Source organism: Leuciscus leuciscus, assembly GCF_965113295.1.
Source record: "Leuciscus leuciscus genome assembly, chromosome: 6".
NCBI classification, from domain to species: Eukaryota; Metazoa; Chordata; class Actinopteri; order Cypriniformes; family Leuciscidae; genus Leuciscus; species Leuciscus leuciscus.
The window spans coordinates 33,097,489-33,107,129 of record NC_138730.1 but is presented as its reverse complement, the minus strand read 5'-3'; the positions used below and the strand labels follow the sequence as shown (position 1 = coordinate 33,107,129).

The 9,641-nt window shown below is 48.3% G+C and overlaps 2 long non-coding RNA genes across 2 annotated transcripts in view; both read left to right on the top strand.

The window, feature by feature from the left end:
- Nucleotides 1-9,641, top strand: part of LOC309500442 — a 95,387-nt gene that overhangs the window by 21,909 nt on the left and 63,837 nt on the right. The gene's annotated exons all lie outside the window — the stretch shown is intronic.
- On the top strand, nucleotides 6,954-7,293 carry LOC309501612. The gene is made up of 2 exons (XR_014206959.1): nucleotides 6,954-7,048; nucleotides 7,190-7,293. It is a non-coding gene; the product is annotated as an uncharacterized lncRNA (long non-coding RNA).

Genomic DNA, 9,641 nt, shown 5'->3' with positions numbered 1-9,641 from the left:
AACCAGGAGGGCTAAATCAAACAGCAGTAGCCCGCGCACAGAAGTGGGCCGGCCTACGCGAGATTTAGACGGATAAAAGTTTAGCCTGCAGGGCGGGAACTTCTAGATTGTAAAATCTAACAAATGTAGACGGGGAGGCCCAGCCCGCCGCCGTACAAATGTCATGAATAGAAATTCCGCTAGTCCAAGCCCATGACGAGGCCATGCCTCTAGTAGAGTGGGCTCTGATGCCCAAAGGGCATTGCAGGTCTTTAGACGCATAAGCAGCTGCAATAGCGTCCACTATCCATCTGGACAGAGTGTGTTTCGAGGCGGCGAGACCCTTGGTGCGCCCACCAAACGAAACGAAAAGCTGCTCCGAGCGCCTCATGGCGGCGGAGCGCGTAATGTAATTTCTCAGCGCTCTGACAGGGCAAAGGAGATTACTGTCAACTTCGCTGCCGGTAGCCGGCAAAGCTGAGAGAGAAATGACCTGTGCTCTGAAGGGTGTGCCCAACACCTTGGGGACATAACCGTGTCTCGGTTTGAGAATGACTTTAGAGTCATTAGGTCCGAACTCGAGACATGCCGCGTTAACTGATAACGCATGCAGGTCACCCACACGTTTGACTGAAGACAGGGCTATCAGAAAAACGGTTTTGAGCGTGAGGTATTTCATATCCACAGTTTCCATGGGTTCAAAGGGATGCGCTTTCATGGCCTCTAAGACCAGGGAAAGATCCCAAATAGGAACCGAGGGGGGTCGCGGGGGGTTCATCCTCCTAGCTCCTCTAAGGAAGCGGATAATGAACTCATTCCTCCCTAATGCGCGGCCCAGCGCCGAGTCGGAAAAAGCTGATATGGCCGCAACATATACTTTGAGCGTGGAGGGGGACCTGCCCATGTCCAACAGCTCTTGGAGGAAACAAAGCACACGCGACACCTCACATGTTTGTGGATCCAGCCCTTGGGCGGTGCACCATTTATTAAACACAGACCATTTAGATGTGTAGAGCCGTCTCGTAGAGGGGGCTCTAGACTGTGTGATCGTGTTCACAACCCCTATTGGCAAGTCAACGGGTATCCGTTGACTATCCATACATGCAGAGACCAGCGCTCTGGATGAGGATGCCAGATCGAGCCGCGGGCTTGAGAGAGAAGGTCTCTTCTCACCGGTATCGGCCAGGGGGGGGTGTCCGCCAGCCGTAATAGATCTGGGAACCACGTCTGATTCTCCCAATACGGGGCTATGAGGAGCACCGTGTGGCGCGCTTCCCTGATTCTCCCGATGACTTGTGGCAGCAGAGAGACAGGGGGAAAAGCGTAAAGCGGGCCGCTGGGCCAGGTTTGGGCCAGCGCGTCCTCGCTCTTGGAAAAGAACCGTGGGCAGTGCGCGTTGTCTTTTGACGCAAAGAGGTCGACTTCCGCTCTGCCGAAACGGCGCCACAGCGACTGGACTGTTTGGGGATGCAAAGACCACTCCCCCAGGGGAACATTGTCCCTGGACAGTCTGTCTGGACCCTCGTTCAGGAGACCCGGCACATGCGCGGCTCTCAGCGAGCGCAGTGAGTGCTGAGCCCATACAAGGAGGCGTTCCGCCAGGGCGCAGAGTGTTTTGGATCTGACACCGCCCTGACGGTTCACATAGGCTACCACTGACATGTTGTCCGTGCGGACTAGTACATGGTGGCCCTGTAGGTATGGGAGGAAGTGCTTGAGCGCTTTCTCGACCGCCAGCATCTCTAGACAGTTTATATGAAGGTGACTCTCCTGGTCTGACCAAGGGCCATAGACCGGTCTGCCCTCTAATAGCGCTCCCCAACCTAGGTTGGACGCATCTGTCGAGACAACTTTCCGGTGCGAGACAACTCCCATCGTCACTCCCGTGCGATACCATTCGGCTGCTAGCCAGGGCTGCAGGGCTGAAACACAGCCATGATTCACTCTGACTCGTAAGCGGCCGGCCGTCCAGGCTCGGTGAGGCACTCGCGCTTTCAGCCAGCGTTGAAGCGGGCGCATGCGCAGTAAGCCCAGCTGGAGCACTGCTGCAGCTGAGGCCATATGCCCCAGGACTCGCTGGAATGTCCTCAGCGGAACCTGACTGCCCGTCTGGAAAGACGCGGCGAGATGTCGAATGCGGCGCGCGCGCTGCTCTGACAATCTGGCCGTCATAGCCACCGAGTCCAGTTCTATTCCGAGAAAGGAAGTCGACTGGCGGGGCAGTAATGAGCTCTTGGTCCAGTTGACCGAGAGACCCAAGCATTCCAGATGGCTGAGAAGCGCTGTTCTGTGAGACAAAAGCTCTGCCTCTGACTGCGCGAGGACTAGCCAGTCGTCCAGATAATTCAGTATCCGCATTCCTTGTCTCCTCAGGGGAGAGAGAGCCGCGTCCATGCACTTCGTAAATGTACGGGGTGCTAAAGATAGACCGAACGGCAGGACGGTGTACTGATATACCCGACCGTCGAAGGCGAATCTCAAGAATGGCCTGTGACGGGGTATTATCTGAATCTGAAAATATGCGTCCTTTAGATCGAGAGAGATGAACCAGTCTCCCGGGCGAATTTGCGCGAGGATTTGTCTGGTTGTGATCATTTTGAACGGCCGTCTCATGAGAGCTCTGTTCAAATGTCTCAGATCTAAAATAGGTCTCAGCGCTCCGTCCTTCTTGGGTACGAGGAAATAACGGCTGTAAAAGCCCGACTCGCTCTGAGAAGGATGCACCTGTTCTATAGCCCCTTTGTGCAGCAGCTTTGCTATTTCTGCCTGAAGCAGATGCGCTACTTCTGTATTCACTCTCGTCTCTGTCCGTGCTAGAAAGCGCGGGGGACGGCGAGCGAATTGAAGCGAATAGCCGTGCATTATAGTATTCAGCACCCATTCTGACACGCCCTGGATAGCTTGCCATGCTTTCGCACACATAGCTAGGGGTCGAATGATCTCTGGGTTCGGATCGCCGCGCTGGGCGGGATGGGGAACCTCTATCAGAGAGGACGGGGCGGCGCGCGCGCTGCCGGTGCTCGAATATGGGGGCTCGCGAACAATGGTGACTGGCTGTACAGCACATAACGGCTCGGTCACTGGGGACGGGGCACATTTTGATGCTAGAAACCCGTGGCGCGAGAGCGGCATGAGGTTTAACGTGTTTGATAGTAAGTGCGCGCGCTCGTGAGCGAGCACAGGGCTTACATATGCAACACGGCCAGTGTAAGGGAGCTTTAGAGGATCTGCGTCCCGGGATAACTGTGTGACAGAGCGGGCAGTGGGTAGGTGTGGGCTTGGAAGAGCGGGCACATTCTCTACCTTTAGCACTCGAGCGGCGCGTGCCCGCTTTATGAGAGTGCGCTCTGTGAGCGTTACCGGGGAGATCGTGTTTGTGTGTAGTGGTGAGCACAGGGGCGTGGGCACAAATTCTACACTCATGACACCTTCGGCGTGAGCCGGAAAACCCGAAACCATACTCTTTATGAGATTTCTCTGGGTCGCCGTGAAAACGGCGTTTGTGTGCAGGCGAGAGAGTTGTATTACTGGCTCGTTGGCTGCGATGTAAGCTGCTGCAGTAGCCTTTTCTAAGGGGACTGGCAGAGCTGGGCGCTTTGATGGCGGTCCGGCCGCAGCGGGACTCAGCCATCTTTTCCTCCTTGCAGCCGCTAGGAGGACTTCGCGGGCTCAGGCTTGAGCGTCACCTTGGGCCGGGGTCCCCGGGGGGGAGGCGGTTTGTGACGGCTGGTTGAGCGCGACCTAGGGCGGCCGCCCTGTCGTCGCTGCGAAGACGGAGGCTGGGCAGAGCGCTGAGAAGAGTTCCGTGCAGGAGGCTGCTGAGAGCGGCCTGCAGACGAACTCGAACGGCGGGGCAGGAAGAGATTCATCGCCTGCGATGCCTTCTGCACCTCCGAGAAGCGATCGACGATCCCGGCGACCGCTGGGCCGAACAGGCCGGTGGGAGAGAGCGGTGCGTTGAGGAACACTGAACGCTCGGATTCGCTCATATCCGCCAACGTCAACCAAAGGTGCCTTTCGGTGACGGTGAGCGAGGCCATAGATCTCCCGATGGCTTGTGCAGCGGACTTTGTGGCGCGAAGGGAGAGGTCCGTCGCGCTACGCAGGTCCGTGAGAACGGCGCGATCCGGGCCTTTCTCGTCCAGCTCTCGGAGGAGATCGGCTTGGAGGATCTGGAGCACAGCCATTGAATGCAGGGCGGAAGCAGCCTGGCCGGCGGCGGAGAAGGCGCGGCCGACGAGTGCTGATGTGGTCCTGCAGGCCTTGGACGGCAGGGCAGACTTTGAGCGCCATCTGGCGGATGGCGGGCAAAGGTGCGTTGCCACAGCATCTTCCACCGGGGGAATTTGAGTATATCCCTTCTCGGCGGCCCCGTCCACTTGGGAGAGGGTCGAGGAGACCGGTGAGCGGAGTCTAGCGGAGAATGGGGCGTTCCACGACTTAGAGAGCTCAGTGTGGAGCTCAGGCAGGAAGGGTGCTGACCTAGAGGCAGGCGCTGGGCGGCGGCTAGGCAGAAAACACCCGTCAAGTCGGTTAGGCGCGGGCGCCCTCGGTGGGGACCAGTCGAGTCCCAATTGTTCGACCGCTTTGGTGAGGAGGCGGAGCAGTTCCGCGTCGACACTGGCGCGGGACCGGCTAGACTCCTGTGCAGAGGAGGTGGAGCCAGACCACTCCTCGCTGTCCGAGGCCAGGATAGAGCAGCTGTCCGTTAAAACAGCGTCGTCCGCTTCATCCCCCGAGGCGACGGCAGTGCGGGCAAAGGCCGGCCGCTGCGCGTCGGGAAGGGGGGGAGGAGATGGAGATAGCGAGGCTCGCGGGAGGGGCTCCGGCGAGCGCTCAGCTGCTGCTGCGGGTTCCGGTGGCCTCTGAGAGCGGCGCTTCTTCTTGCGCGGCCCGGTGGAGGCAGACGGAGAGACAGCTGGAGCGTCGAACAAGGCGAGTCGAGCCCGCAGGGTCGACATCGGCAGTTCTTCGCACATTTCACAGCCACCCGCCGCGAGGGCGAGGGCAGCGTGGTCCGGTCCCAGGCAGAGAGTGCAGATAACATGGCGGTCTCTGTCGCTGAGCGGAGCTTTACATGAAATACAATGCATAATAGAAAGGATATGTTTCGCCGGATAGCGAAGCAGGCAGGGATAGCTGAAGGCGGCGAAGGCGGCCGGCTTCCTCAGGCAGAATCCTCGGCTTGCAAAGCGCTGGTTTCAACGGCGGCTTCCTCAAAGATCAGCGATGCGAAGAGCTTCGCTGAAGAGACAAAAATCAGTGAAAGCAGCCTCTCAGCCCGTATTTATACCCTCTGCCACGCCCCGCCTCGGGCCGTGACGCGTAGGCGCGCTGCTCGCGCTCATTGGACGTGACGTCACGCCAAGGGCTCAGTGATAGGCTGCTGCAGTTGCCGCAGAGCAGCCTATGAGCACGCTAGATTGCCTGCTCTAGGTCAGCTTGCTGCCGCACTGCGTTGACAAGATATATAAAATTAAGGATAATTTTTTGCTTCATATCTCGAGAAAAGATGACTTTACCCGTAGCGTAAGCTAAACTTACGCAATACGAGAGAACCTCTCGTAAGAGAACTAACAGAACATTGTCTTGCTAGAATATAATTCAAACTTCTCCGCAGCAAAACCACATGTGTTTTCTACATTCATATGTGACCATATTAAAAAAAATAAAAATTTTAATTAAATTCATATATATATATATATTTACTACAGTTCAAAAGTTAAAAAAGGTAAAAACTTAAGGGGCTGTTTACACCTGGCCACTTCATGCGTTTTCTCAGATCGGATAGCTATCTGATTTATCAAAACGATTCCATTTACACCTGGTCACATAAATGTGTTTTTGCGAAACGGATTTAAATCCGATCTTCAATTCCCGCGCTATATGCAGATTTAATGGATTGCACATCACCGAAAGCAACAGATATGAGCTGCATTTTATTGATCATCAGCTAAAATTTCAAAGACCGCAATAAGAGAGAGCGGCAACAGCCCTGGTAAGATCATTTCGTTTCTTAAGAATTTACTTTTAATGATGATGATTGTGTGTTAAGCGTCTGTGACTCACTTTCACTTTGATTTGCGATAGTTTGCACGTTGGCTTGATGAATAGATACTCAGCTTCTCATCTGCGGTGATGCGTGTTCCATAGCGTCGTCATATCTGGCTTTAACATTACATATAGCCTATAACACGCTCACACACGTTTATTTTTTTTGCATTTTTGGGAGGAGTACAATTTGTGGTTTCAACAACCAGATGCATTTACACTTGTCCAGTTTCGTCTGGAATGCGGCCCAGACCACCTCCTGAAGTGGTTTGAGCGATCGGATTCAAATCCGTCTCGAATGCGTTCGAGGGCATTTACACCTGGTCTTTTCACGATCGGATAGCTATCCGATCACAGAAAACGCATGAAGTGGCCAGGTGTAAACAGCCCCTAAAAGTCAAACAGGAGCTGCCATCACTTTGTTTGTTTTTTTAAATCTACAAAAACAATGTAATTTCAGAAGTTGGCCACAGTGTGGCATAATCTGTGATGTTGGTGGGAAATATTAATTTAAGCTCCCACTGTATGTGTGCAACGTCTGCAAACATTTGTGCACTGGAATATTTATTAGACTGTTATAATCTATGTTAATCTGGATGAGGAATTTATTTTTAATGGCTGCAGTTCTCGGCATGTAACAACTGTTAAATGAATTTGAATTTATGAAGCGCCGGTTTCAGTGACTCAGATAAGCGGACTGATATACAGCGTTGCTGGATGATATTACATATAAGGAAATATTAGACTGATGCTGAATGCCACGACTAACCAATCAGAATCATGCGTTCTGGAGCGCAGTGTAATAAGATTACATAATCTACAGTCGTCATTGGCTAATACTGTAGCACAGGCTCCTCATTGTCAGATCAAATGACTTGAATGTATTGCTGCTTTAACAGATGCAGAAAGAGGAAGACGATCACAACATCTTTGCTTTTAGGCAATAGTTGGTCATTTCAATTGTGTATGATGGCACACTGGAGAAGTGCCATTGTGATCATATTTTTATATATCTGGGGTGAGTAGCACTATCAAACAATGATTCTTTTCTAGCTTATATTTAAAATGAATTTTTTTTGTGTGTCTTATGTGTCTATGTGCACATTCCTTGCAGCCAATGGGCAAAATTTATATTCATATTGTTTCAATTCTATTTCAGGATGTAATTCTCAAGACAAAGTTGATCAGCATAAACAGATTCAATATGCTGTTGAAGGTGATGATGTAACAATCAACTGTACATATCAGACTGCTTACACAAACCCGACTCTCTTCTGGTACCAGCAGAAAGTAAATGAAATCCCCAAGTTCATGTTAAATAAATTCTCTAAAACCGGACAAAATGAGGATGAATTCAAGGAGAGATTTCAAGCAAATCTCAGCAAAACTTCAGTTCCTCTGACAATCCAGGATGTGTGTGTGTCTGACTCTGCTGTGTATTACTGTGCTCTGAAGCCCACTGTGACCCGAACACACTCAACACTCATACAAAAACCCTCACAGTGCAACGGCATAAATTACATCACTATGCGATTTCAATTTATATTAGAATAAATCGCCTAGCCTACGACTTCATGTTTAGAAACCTTTTTAGCATACATCTATTTTTTTTTATTTAAAAGTTGACATTCAGTTTATTATCTAATTTTACATTAGTTATATTCACATTTTCATTAGTCTTCCCTACTGTTGGTTTCAATTGATTTCATATTGCTCCTATCATTAAAACAATATGAAACGCCATGAATCTGGTTATTGTTAAAATCTATTTTGTGAAGATGTGCATGTGTGGAAAGTTATGACAGACCAGAAGAGGGCGATATACACTTAACATTGTCTTCTTTAAAGAGTTAAATTATGAGTTTGGTTCAATGTTTTATAATTTCATCAAATGAATCTAATTTGCAACTGTAATGAATGAGGACTATAATGTCTTGTATAGGTGAAACCCATAGGGCTTTATTACAATAACCAGCAGTATGCTATATAAGCCTACATAAAAATCCACCATATTGAAGAACATAATCTTTATGATTAGATGAGCTTTTATTTTTTTATGTCTTCTACAGCACAGCATTATAGTATGGTTGTGGTATATTATGGATTCATATACTTCAGTGTTCATTAACTAATGTTCTCATCCTCTTACACTGACAGAGGTGGAGCCTGTGAGATCTGATATAGAGCGAAGCAAACTAAACTCTCTTTCTCTCTACAGTGCAAACATGACCATCCTTTGTGTTCTGCTTCTGCTAATGTTGATGAAAAGTAAGAGACATTTACTGATTCTAGACCTTTATGCTCTCTTGTTCTTTACAATGTTTGGAGTTTTAATATTGTTTGAAACTTTTTTAACTGACTTATACATCAGCATGATTCTTTCTATGGGTAAGTTTGATTAAAAAAAGTTGAATGGTTGTCTTTCAGGAGAGACGTTTGCACAGTCAATAACGCCGCTGGAAAACAAGATGTTTCAATCTGAAGGAGAAAAAGTCACTCTGTCCTGTAAATATGATGGAGCTGTAAATAACCTGCACTGGTATCGTCAGTATCTGGGATCCAAACCAGAGTTCCTTGCATACATTTATCCACATGGAGCCACAAGTGACGATGTTCCTCCTCGTCTTTTACCTGAAATTGATAAAAACAACAATCTTGTGAGCCTGGAGATCTTTAATGCTGAAGTATCAGACTCTGCGCTGTACTACTGCGCACTGACGCCCACAGTGACAGGAAACACATCATCACTGTACAAAAACCCTCTCAACAATAAAACTCTATCCTCATAAACTGAAGTTTCAGAAAAGGGCCAGTGCATCACAAAACTTAAAATATCATACAGCAGTTCAGACAGTGGTGGTGTATGTAGAAAGAAAAGTAGCAGACAGCAATGCATCTAAACATCTAATGCAAAAAAAAAAGTAATAAAGAAATGCATCTATAAATACGTGAATTGATAAATAGATATGAGAAAGCACTAGCCAGTGAAAGTGATGTTACAGTAATAATACAAATAAACTAAGCTAATTTGGTAACAGACCTCACAGACAGTTACATGTTGATATGCAATAATCCAATATTTTTTTACTAACGCCATTTCTTTTGATATATTCCCCCAGATCCAAAACCATAAACCAGTAATGATGCAGATGTTAATGTGGAATTGAAATCCATGAGCAACCTGCTTTAAAGAAGTTAAAAAGAAAAACTAAAAAATAACATAAAATAAAATAACAAAGAAACCACAAAGACAAAAGGGAAGAGCAATTATTCAAATATATTAAACTAAAACAAAAACAATAAAACACATTTTCGTTACTTGCTTTTTTATTTCAGGTAGTTACCAAAGCAATATTTACCATTTTCAATCAGTTTAACTTGATGTACTAAAATAATTAAAACTGAAACTGAAATAAAAACGAATAAAAACTATATATATTCTATTGGGGTGCTTCTGTCACTGACCACACTTCATCTACTGTATGTAATACAGTAGGCCAGCACTGTTTTATTTGTTTTCAAAGACAGTCATGTGCATACAAACAACATGTCTGATTCAACAACAACGACACTGAAATGTATTATTTAAAAAATATTAAGAAGTTAGGTCA